A 10,000-nucleotide genomic window follows, 5' to 3' on the forward strand; every position below is an offset into this window, starting at 1 on the left:
GCACATCGCCGGCCCCCATCCGCTTCCCTCCCGACAATTTCAAGCACTCTTTGACTCTCTTTTCAAAGTCCTTTTCATCTTTCCCTCGCGGTACTTGTTTGCTATCGGTCTCTCGCCCATATTTAGCCTTGGACGGAATTTACCGCCCGATTAGGGCTGCATTCCCAAACAACCCGACTCGCCGACAAGTGCCTCGTGGTGCGACAGGGTCCGGACACGACGGGGCTCTCACCCCTCTCGGCGCCCCCTTCCCGGGAACTTGGGCCCGGTCCGTCGCCGAGGACGCTTCTCCGGACTACAATTCGAACGCCGAGGGCGCTCGATTCTCATCTTCGGGCTCTTCCCGGTTCGCTCGCCGTTACTAGGGGAATCCTTGTTAGTTTCTTTTCCTCCGCTTATTGATATGCTTAAACTCAGCGGGTAGCCCCGCTTGACACGGGGTCGCGTTGGTAAAGAGTAGATTCACGGAGCGCCCGCACGGGCGACACGCATGACATTGATCATTGGGGTCTCATCAACCACCGAATGTCGTGGTGCTAATCGCTCCAGCGCTCGATTTTGGGCCAACCGGGACGAAATCGTCGCGGGAGGCCAACATACGCACCCGAGTCCCGCCCGCCCAATTAAAGGCGAGGGATTAGGGGCAACGCCGTGTGTGACACCCGTGCAAACGTGCCCTCGACCGAATGGCTTCGGGCGCAACTTGCGTTCAAAGACTCGATGGTTCACGGGATTACGCAATTCACACCAAGTATCGCAGTTCGCTACGTTCTTCATCGATGCGAGAGCCGAGATATCCGTTGCCGAGAGTCGTTATGAATAATAGGAGATTGCATGGCATCCCAAGCACGCACCATGTCTGGGGTGATGGGAGCATCGCTCTCTTGTTCAAGTTCCTTGGCGCATTCCGCGCCGGGGTTCGTTGTGCCGCTGAGAAGGCCCGAGCGCTCTAGGCGCCCGTGCGATCCCAGCGTCGAGGGACGGTGGGAAAAGACCCACCGCCCCTATTGAGTTTTTTACGAGTTCTGCGGGTCATTCTCGCTATGCGGGATTCGACAATGATCCTTCCGCGGGTTCACCTACGGAAACCTTGTTACGACTTCTCCTTCCTCTAAATGATAAGGTTCGGTGGACTTCTCGCGACGTCATCGGCGGCGAACCGCCCACGTCGCCGCGATCCGAACACTTCACCGGACCATTCAATCGGTAGGAGCGACGGGCGGTGTGTACAAAGGGCGGGGACGTAGTCAACGCGAGCCGATGACTCGCGCTTACTAGGAATTCCTCGTTGAAGACCAACAATTGCAATGATCTATCCCCATCACGATGAAATTTCAAAGATTACCCGGGCCCTGTCGGCCAAGGCTATAGACTCGTTGAATACATCGGTGTAGCGCGCGTGCGGCCCGGAACATCTAAGGGCATCACGCACTGTTATTGCCTCAAACTTCCTTGGCCTAAGCGGCCATAGTCCCTCTAAGAAGCTGGCCGTGGAGATGTACATCCACATAGCTAGTTAGCAGGCCGAGGTCTCGTTCGTTATCGGAATTAACCGGACAAATCGCTCCACCAACTAAGAACGGCCATGCACCACCACCCATAGAATCAAGAAAGAGCTCTCGGTCCGTCAATCCTTACTATGTCCGGACCTCGGTAAGTTTCCCGTGTTGAGTCAAATTAAGCCGCGTGGCTCCACTCCCGGTGGTGCCCTTCCGTCAATTCCTTTAAGTTTCAGCCTTGCGACCATACTCCCCCCGGAACCCAAAAACTTTGATTTCTCATAAGGTGCCGGCGGAGTCCTAAAAGCAACATCCGCCGATCCCTAGTCGGCATCGTTTATGGTTGAGACTAGGACGGTATCCGATCGTCTTCGAGCCCCCAACTTTCGTTCTTGATTAATGAAAACATCCTTGGCAAATGCTTTCGCAGTTGTTTGTTTTTTTTTTTTTTTTTTTTTTTTTGGTAAGGTAAGTATGTATTGATCTTCCAAAAAGCTAGATACAAAGGGAAAACCGGACACAAAAACCATGAACTCCATCCGGCACAACAACAAGTGGCAGAGAGGGTTCAACGGTGAACCGGCCGCAAAATACAACCGAAAAACGGCGAGCAAAGGACCTAAAAACAGGAACAAGAAGGACAAGGAAGCTGAAAGAAAGAACTAGCCAAGCCTAACACTAAACAGAAACTGAATAGAACAGGGAGCGACAAGGCCAACTCATGGGGTGGCATCAGCAGGTCGCAAAAGCAAAGGAGGTCCCGAACCGAGGACCGGACGGGAGAGCCGCAGCATGTTGTTGTAGGAGCCCGAGAATAGGGTGAGCGCGACAAACAACGACTAGAAGAGGAGCCACAGCTGCATCAAAAGGTTGATGGAGGAGCGGGCATTACGGAGAGAGCCCGAAGTGTTGCACCAGCAGCAGCGACCGAGAGCAGCACTGGAGGAGGTCGTCCGGCACAACACAGCAACGCCACGGAACAACGGGCGGAAGGGTACAAAACCGGTGTGAGGACAGGAGAAGGGGGGGGAAGAGGAAAACAGAAAAAGGCCAAACAGGCGGCAACATGGGAAACCAAACACTGGAGCTAACAACAAACACAAACTACAGCAAGGGTACAGCAGGCGGCAGCAGCCAACACGAGCATAGGTAAAACCAACAGAACAGCAAAGAAGCAGCTACGGTTAGCGATCGACGTGGAAAAACTCCAAGACGAGAACCGGAATCACCGCTACAGCGAAAAGGAGAAGGCAGCAGCAGAGGTGGCAAGTTGAAGAGCAGGCAGCACCCGTAATAAAGGTCCGGACAAGTCGCGCCAGCAGAGTCGGCCCGAGTCCTAGGAGCGTCACCAAGAGAGGAGGTAGCGCAGCAACTCAGCAGAACCAAGACCGAGAGGCACAACTAGAGAAGGGGAGGGGAGGAAGAGGGGGGAGGGGGAAAACGGAAGAAAAAAACGAAACAGATGACCGGAGGAAACAAAAAACAAAAAGAGCCACCGGAAGAGAGGTGGGAAACTAGAAAAACAACAGAAAAACAGGGGGGACCAGCAAGAAAAGGAGAAGAAAAAAAAACAAAAATGGAGCATAGCAGTGAAGCGGGCTCCAAAGCTAAAAACCAGGAACAACAACCCACGAGCAGCAGCCAAAGTGAGGCAACCGAACAGCAGCTTGCATAGCTCGACAGGGTAGCCGCAGTGGAGCCAAAATAAGAGGTCGGTGGCCACAGCAGATAGAGCCGGAGTGGTAAAATAGCAGGTAGTAATAACAGTATAAGTCCAGCAAAAGCATGACGGAAACCGGGCAGGTGACAAGATCAGGCAAGAGGAGATCAGCCTAGAAATTTCCACGGCAAAACTTCCATAAGTGCAAGCGCTGTTGAGCTGTGAAGAGGCGGAAGATCATCCAAAGTGTCGCACCATAAGAATCCTATGGCTCAGCCACATGAGATAGAAGCTGCAAACAGCAACGAGCATAGAAGGAAGCATCAAAAGTATGCATGGGCATCTTCATATCCCTTAGCAATTAATGTGAGTGGTCTTCCACAATTAGCAGCTTAGCAGTAGACTTGGAGAGTGGAATAATTCCATAACCAATAACAGCCGGGCCCAATGAAAACAAAGGTTGAGAAGTCCACCGGCAGAGTGGCAAGATTGGATGTAGGGTGAATGTCGCAGAAGCACAAGGGAATATGATGCGGCGATCGCGATCGCAGCCTTGTTAAACAGAGTTGAAAAACAACATTCAGCATGGAGAGCAGAGGAGTCGATTGGGAGATAACTCTAAAACAGACCACCCAATATAGAAGTAAGCTATTAATAGCATTAATAAAGCAGCAGACTCGGCTAAGAGGGCACATCAAAAATGGTATCCGATAGGCCCCAATTACGCTGGATGTGTCTATTGCGAGGGTGATCTCGAATATGCCCCAACGATACAACTTTGTCCTTGACGAGTTTGGTGAGGTGAAACATCATTGCCGGAGCAAAGAATTGCTTGTTGCGAAAGAGTATATCATTCCTTGTTGTCCAAATAATGTGACAGAGGGAACCCAAGGCGAATCTCGCAATTTTATGAGCGAAGGAGGGGCCACCCAAGTGTGTCTTGGCCCATTTAATGAAGTCGTCCCAAGGTCGATTCCGCCAATGTAACAAACAGTTGGAGGCCCAAGTCGCGGCTAACCGAGTAGTGATAGTGCATCCGAAAAAGAGGTGGTTGATGGAGTCCGGCGTGTTATGACAGAAAGCGCATGTGGCATCCTCTATCCTGCTATATTGAAGAAGTAAAGTTTGGGTTGGAAGACGACCATGCGAAGCAAGCCACAAAATAAATGAGTCCCTCGGTGCAAATGCCTTGTCCCAAATAAAGGAGTGCCAATGGACAAGGTGGCCTTTGGGCCTCATGCGATCCCATGCTGAGGAGACAGAGAAGTGTCCAGAATGGTGGCCAAGCCCGATTAAACCCGTCCTCCCTACTCTCTATGAACGTAGGCATCGGATCCAACCAAGGCTGCATGGCCGAAAGTGTAGTAGAGGGCTGGAAGGAAGATGAAAAGAAATCCCCGGACGGTGAACGTACGAGGGATCCCGAGTCCTATATATATCTCCCGAAGTGAAAAGGCTATGGAGGGGGCCTTTGTCATGCCAGGTGGTCGAACCGGAAGGATATCGAATGCCCATTCCCCACCTTCCATTTGAAATGCATGGCAAATTGTTGGCCGAGTTGTAGGATTTTCTTCCAAGACCAAGAACAAATAGTAGGTGGAGTGACAATCCGAAGTTAGATTTCCGTAAAAAATTTGAGTGAATCCATTTGCACCAAAGAGATTCCTTGTCGGTGAATAGGGACCAAATGTGTTTTAACATCAAGGCTTTATTACAATCGACAAGTCTCCGAATCCCCAAACCGCCTTCCTTTTTAGGGCAGCATATGTTTGCCCAAGAAACCTTAGCCCCTCCAACTCCAAGATCGGGCCCTTTCCAAAGACGACGCGAGAATAACCTCTATTTTGTTCAAAACAGCTTTGGGAAGGGGGAAGACGCTAGCCCAATATACATGGATGGAATGTAGTACCGATTTCAAAAGTTGCAAACGGCCGGCATAAGATAGGTAGCGTTGAGCCCACGAACGCGCTCCGGCCGTAATAGCATTCACTAGAATATTGCAATCTGTCTTCCGAAGTCTAGAAGAGATGACCGGAAGTCCCAAATAGCGAAAAGGCAGCTTTCCTTGTGGAAAATCCAGCACATGCTGAATCCGTGTACCTACGGTTGGGGATCCACTTGAAACATAGAACTCACTTTTGTGAGGGTTCGGGTGTAGGCCCGACCAAGTAGAGAACAAGTTCAATCCATTTTTCAGCAGCTCAATGGAGGGTAGATGGCCTTCGGAAAATAACAAGACATCATCGGCGAAAAAGAGGTGGGAGAGCTTTAGATGTTTGCATCTCCAATATGGTTTAAATTCAGGTCGAGAGGATTTGTCATGTAAAATCCCGGGATAACACCTCCATAATTAAGGTGAAGAGGTAGGGAGAAAGGGGGTCGCCTTGCCTAATACCTCTTTTGCTGGAGAAGTAACCGTGGGGCTCCCCATTAATGGCCACGGAAAATTTGGGAGTAGTGACGCACTCCATGATCAAACGAACAAAGTAATCCGGAAAGCCGAAAGCTTGAAGAACTAGCTTAAGGAACTCCCAATTGACCGTGTCGTATGCCTTATGGAAATCTACCTTGATAGCACATCTTGAACTATATTGAGGATGATGGAAGTCCGCAAACAGGTTCCTGGGCAATCAAGATGTTGTCACCGATTTTCCTTCCTTTGACAAAAGCCGTCGAGAAGAGGCGATAAGCGAAGGAAGGAGAGAAGCCACTCTATTAGCCATCAACTTAGTTATGCATTTATAAATAGTATTGCAACAAGCGATGGGCCGAAAGTCATTCATTGCGACGGCATTGGGGGACTTCGGGACAAGTGATAAAACGGTTGCATTCGGTTCCTTGAGTAGACGGCCACTCCTAAAGAAATCCATGATGGCGGAGATGATGGAATGACCCACAACGTCCCAAGCCGATATGAAGAATTCCACGTTAAAGCCATCGGGGCCGGGGCCTTTCCTTTGGCTAAAGAAAAAAGGGTGGTTTGGATCTCCTCCTCCGTGACGGGCCTAGACAATAACTCCACTTGATCCGCAGATAGGGTACGGGAAAGGAAAGCCCGTATCTCCACAATATCCGGCCGAATAGGTGTCGTAGCTGTATTTAGGAGTGTGTCATAGTGGTTGACTATATGGGCCTTCACCTGGTTGGGTTCCACAAGAGTTGTACCATTGGATCCCACCCACCGAAAGGATGCGATTATGGAGCCTTCGTTTGTTAACAAAGTGATGGAAGTAACGAGTGTTGGAGTCTCCCTCTTTGAGCCATTTAATTCTTGATTTGTTTGTAGAAGGACTCCTCTTGTAGTCTAAGCGCTGCAAAGGCCCGGAGTTGTTCTTGTTCACGGTCCACCAACTCTAGGTTCGTAGGATCATGTTCGAGGGCCTCTTGAGTCAGCGACAAATCCTTTCTAGCTTGCTCAGCACGTTCGGAGATGGCTGAGAAAGAGGTCCTGTTAAGTTGTTTCAGCCGAAGTTTGAGTAGCTTCAACTTGGTACAAACTACAAACATCGGAGTGCCAAGGAGAGGGGTGGCCCAAACCTGCATGACAATCTCCTTGAAAGAAGGGTGGGTAATCCAAAAATTAAAAAATTTGAAGGGTTTCTTGGAATTTTGAGGGGGCTGTATTTTAACAACCATAGGTGTGTGATCGGATATCCCGGGAGACAAAAAGGTAGCCTCAGAGAAAGAGAAGGCACGGGTCCAGTGTTCATTTATTAGAACACGGTCAATCTTGCGTTGCTTTCGGAGTGAACCGGAGGATGTAGTCCACGTGAATCTATGTCCCACATATCTGAGATCATCTAGTCCGGCCCGGGAAAGACATTCTCCAAACTCGTCAAAAGCTGGAATCCAGTTGTTAGAACCACCCATTCTATCCGTGTGGTTTAGAATGGCATTAAAGTCACCGGCGACTATCCACGGGACGCTACATTCGCTGAGTTGAAGTATTTCCGCCCAAAGAGAGCGACGGGAGATAAACGTATGGCCCCCATAAGCAACCGAGAGGAGGCAAGTGGAGTTGAAGGCGGTGAGAGATAGACGTACATGAATAAGTTGATCGGAGGTCGAGAGAACCGTCAAATCAATGACATGGGGATCCCAACCAACCCGCATTCTGCCAAGGGGGGAGTGATCATAGTTGGCCACCCAATTCCAACCCGGTAGTAATCCTTTAGATAAGACGGCGAAGCTACTTGTTTTGACCTTCGTCTCTAATAAACCAATACAAGTAAGACGGTGATTCCGAACCAAGGATCGGACTTCAGCTTGACGCAAGGGGTCCACCAAACCCCTAATATTCCACACGCCAAAAACATATTTACAGAGGGGAATAGGTGGAGTTACCATTTTTTCTTGTTGGGCCTCCTCCTAGGCTTACGGGAGCTAGCCTTTGAGGAAGTAGGTAAATTATCACCATCTTGGATAGTGTCGTCTTCATTTAATTGTTGTTGAATGGCCTCATCCAAAGCCTCAGCCATTGGAAGAACTTCTTGTGTTTTAGGAAGGGCAAACACCATTGCTCGAGATCTAGTATGAGGTGGGGATAGGAGGGGAAAATCCTCTTCCACATCGGTAGGGACCTTGCCATCCGACGCCCCTTCTTTGTCTGAAGTAGAGCAAACCGAGGAGGTGCGCGAAGAAGAGGCAGAAGAGCTTCTGCTGTGTTCGATGCGTGCACTCGGCCCGATGGATTGCAGTTCCCGAGAGACAGATCTCGAGAAGGCATTGAAACTTCCTTGGAGTGAGCCGCTACATTCCCACATTTGTCCATTTGGTCTGGATTTGTTTGTGGTTGAGCGAGACGTCCATAGCAGCTTGAAGGAATAAAGCAAGAGCCGGGTGGTCCAACTTTGAGAGCAAGGCCAAGGCAGCAGACCAAACAAGGGGGCTGTGGACTAGATCCATCAACAACAGCAGGGGAGCTGGATCTTTTCCTTCGGGTGTAATTAGGGAGGAGGGTATGGTGTGACCGAGGTCTACAGGTCCAGATGGGAGGTTTGTGGGCGGTGCGGAACCGCAGGTGGTCCCCTGATTCAGATTCTGTGGAGTTACCTCGGTTTGGTTAGGAGCAGGTGGATGTTCGAACCCACGCCCATGAGGGAATTCAACTGCGTTTGTGAGCATGATGTTGGGGTTCATCAACATCTGTACCATTCTGCAGATGCAGCGGGTGTTCTATAGGTGCTGCATCCCCAATGACCGTCGGCAACATAGGGGTGGTTTGTTGTGATGACAACACGGTATGTGCAGGGGCGGGAACAACATCCTGTTACGATCCCGAAGTCGAACGCCGTCTACCCCTCCCACGAACTTGCTTCCGGACACCATCGATTGGTTGGTGGTCACGGGGCTTTGGGGGGAGGTTAGGAAGAGTTGGGGTAGCACACGGGTGTTCGGGTGAGCCCACTTTATGTCCAAAAACCCCACAAGTAGAGCACGATAAGGGCTTCCATTCGTATTCCACATTGATGTTGAGCAGCTCACCTTTCCATCGCACTTTAACCTCATCGGGGAGAGGATGTGTTGCTTTAATCTCAACGCAAACACGGGCATATGAGATTCTCTTCATGGAGTCGGTTTGTTCATCAACAAAGAGTGCCTTTCCAATAGCACTCGCAATGTAGCCTAGTCCCGAGGAGGACCATAAGGAAAAGGGCACACCCCGTAGCTTAATCCATATAGGAAAGCTCTGTTGGATCCCCTTGATGAGTTTCATGTCGGAATGCCATTGTTGTAGCACCATTGTGCTGTTGAAGATGGAGATTGGGCCCTTCTCCAATACCTTTCTCCTGAATGATTCATCCGGAATGTGGAAGAAGTAGAACCCATCTTCATGGAGTCGAACATCGATAAGGAATTCACCCCAAGCCTTTCTAACCGCTTCTTCGCCGCCTTAAAGTAAACCTTTCTACCAATGTAATGTCCTACAATGCGGTTTCGCCACATTGGGTGTTGCTCCGCCTCAACCTCCCGAGGGATGTCGACGATAAGGTCACCCTCGCATAAGGATTGCGGGACATGTTTAAGATTGTAACCAGTAGTTACTACCTTAGCGACATTTGCCCCGGGTTCTAGGTCTCTGTTGCGTGGAAGGGAGAGTTTTAGGTCGATCGTTGCTTCTATCTCAAGTGAGTCCGGGAGGTAGACGGACCTCTGTCTCTTCGAGGGAGCAGCACTAGGCTGCAAAGGAGGTCTAGAGAGGCTGGCATCCGCCCCTCGTTACGAAGCCTACCTCTACTACGACTCCTTCCGGGGTCGCGGAGCGCAAAGACCTCCCCGGTCGGATGGATTAAGGGGAAGCCGAGGAGCTACATGCCACGCATTTACCTTTATCAACACCATTAAGAGGGGCTCCGAAGGTCGGTCGCGGGGATACTAGCGGGTGGGGTTCGGGGAGGGGGAGGGGTTGGTTCATGGAGGGATGCCGAAAGAGTGGGGTTGTCACGGGGAGTTTGTAACATCCGGATGTGGATCCATCGGGACAGGAAGCAAAAGAAGGTAGCTAGAAAGGAGACCACCACACCAAGTAATCCACAATAAGCGAGAGCCAACATTAGCAATGCTACCACACCAAAGCACTACTCCGGTGAAATGGTAACCACGAAACTCCAACACACCAGCAATAATCAATCGAAGGCAAGACGTAACAAAGACGGCAAGACCAAAGACAAGATAAAGATACAAGATACGGTAGAGAGCAGCAGCAGCAATTGTTCCACCGAGTGCAAAAGTGAAACACGCAGCAAGAGTAGGAAAGAGCTTACCAGCGCGTAATCGGGAATCCAAGTATACTGTAGCAATGTATTTACCTCAAGCCCTCGACAGCCCTCAATTGCTGGTC

General features: G+C 50.2%; 2 non-coding genes across 2 annotated transcripts in view; both read right to left on the reverse strand.

Moving 5' to 3' along the window:
* LOC125315729 overlaps positions 1-444 on the reverse strand; it is a 3,388-nt gene extending 2,944 nt beyond the window's left edge. The window contains exon 1 of the ribosomal RNA XR_007199017.1: positions 1-444. This exon is cut by the window's left edge and continues 2,944 nt beyond it. This is a non-coding gene — a ribosomal RNA (28S ribosomal RNA).
* Positions 445-656: 212 nt separating this feature from the next.
* Positions 657-812, reverse strand: LOC125315711. The gene has a single exon (XR_007198999.1). It is a non-coding gene; the product is annotated as a 5.8S ribosomal RNA (ribosomal RNA).
* Between the last annotated feature and the right edge of the window lie 9,188 nt (positions 813-10,000).

This window comes from Rhodamnia argentea, chromosome 6, assembly GCF_020921035.1.
Source record: "Rhodamnia argentea isolate NSW1041297 chromosome 6, ASM2092103v1, whole genome shotgun sequence".
NCBI classification, from domain to species: domain Eukaryota; kingdom Viridiplantae; phylum Streptophyta; class Magnoliopsida; order Myrtales; family Myrtaceae; genus Rhodamnia; species Rhodamnia argentea.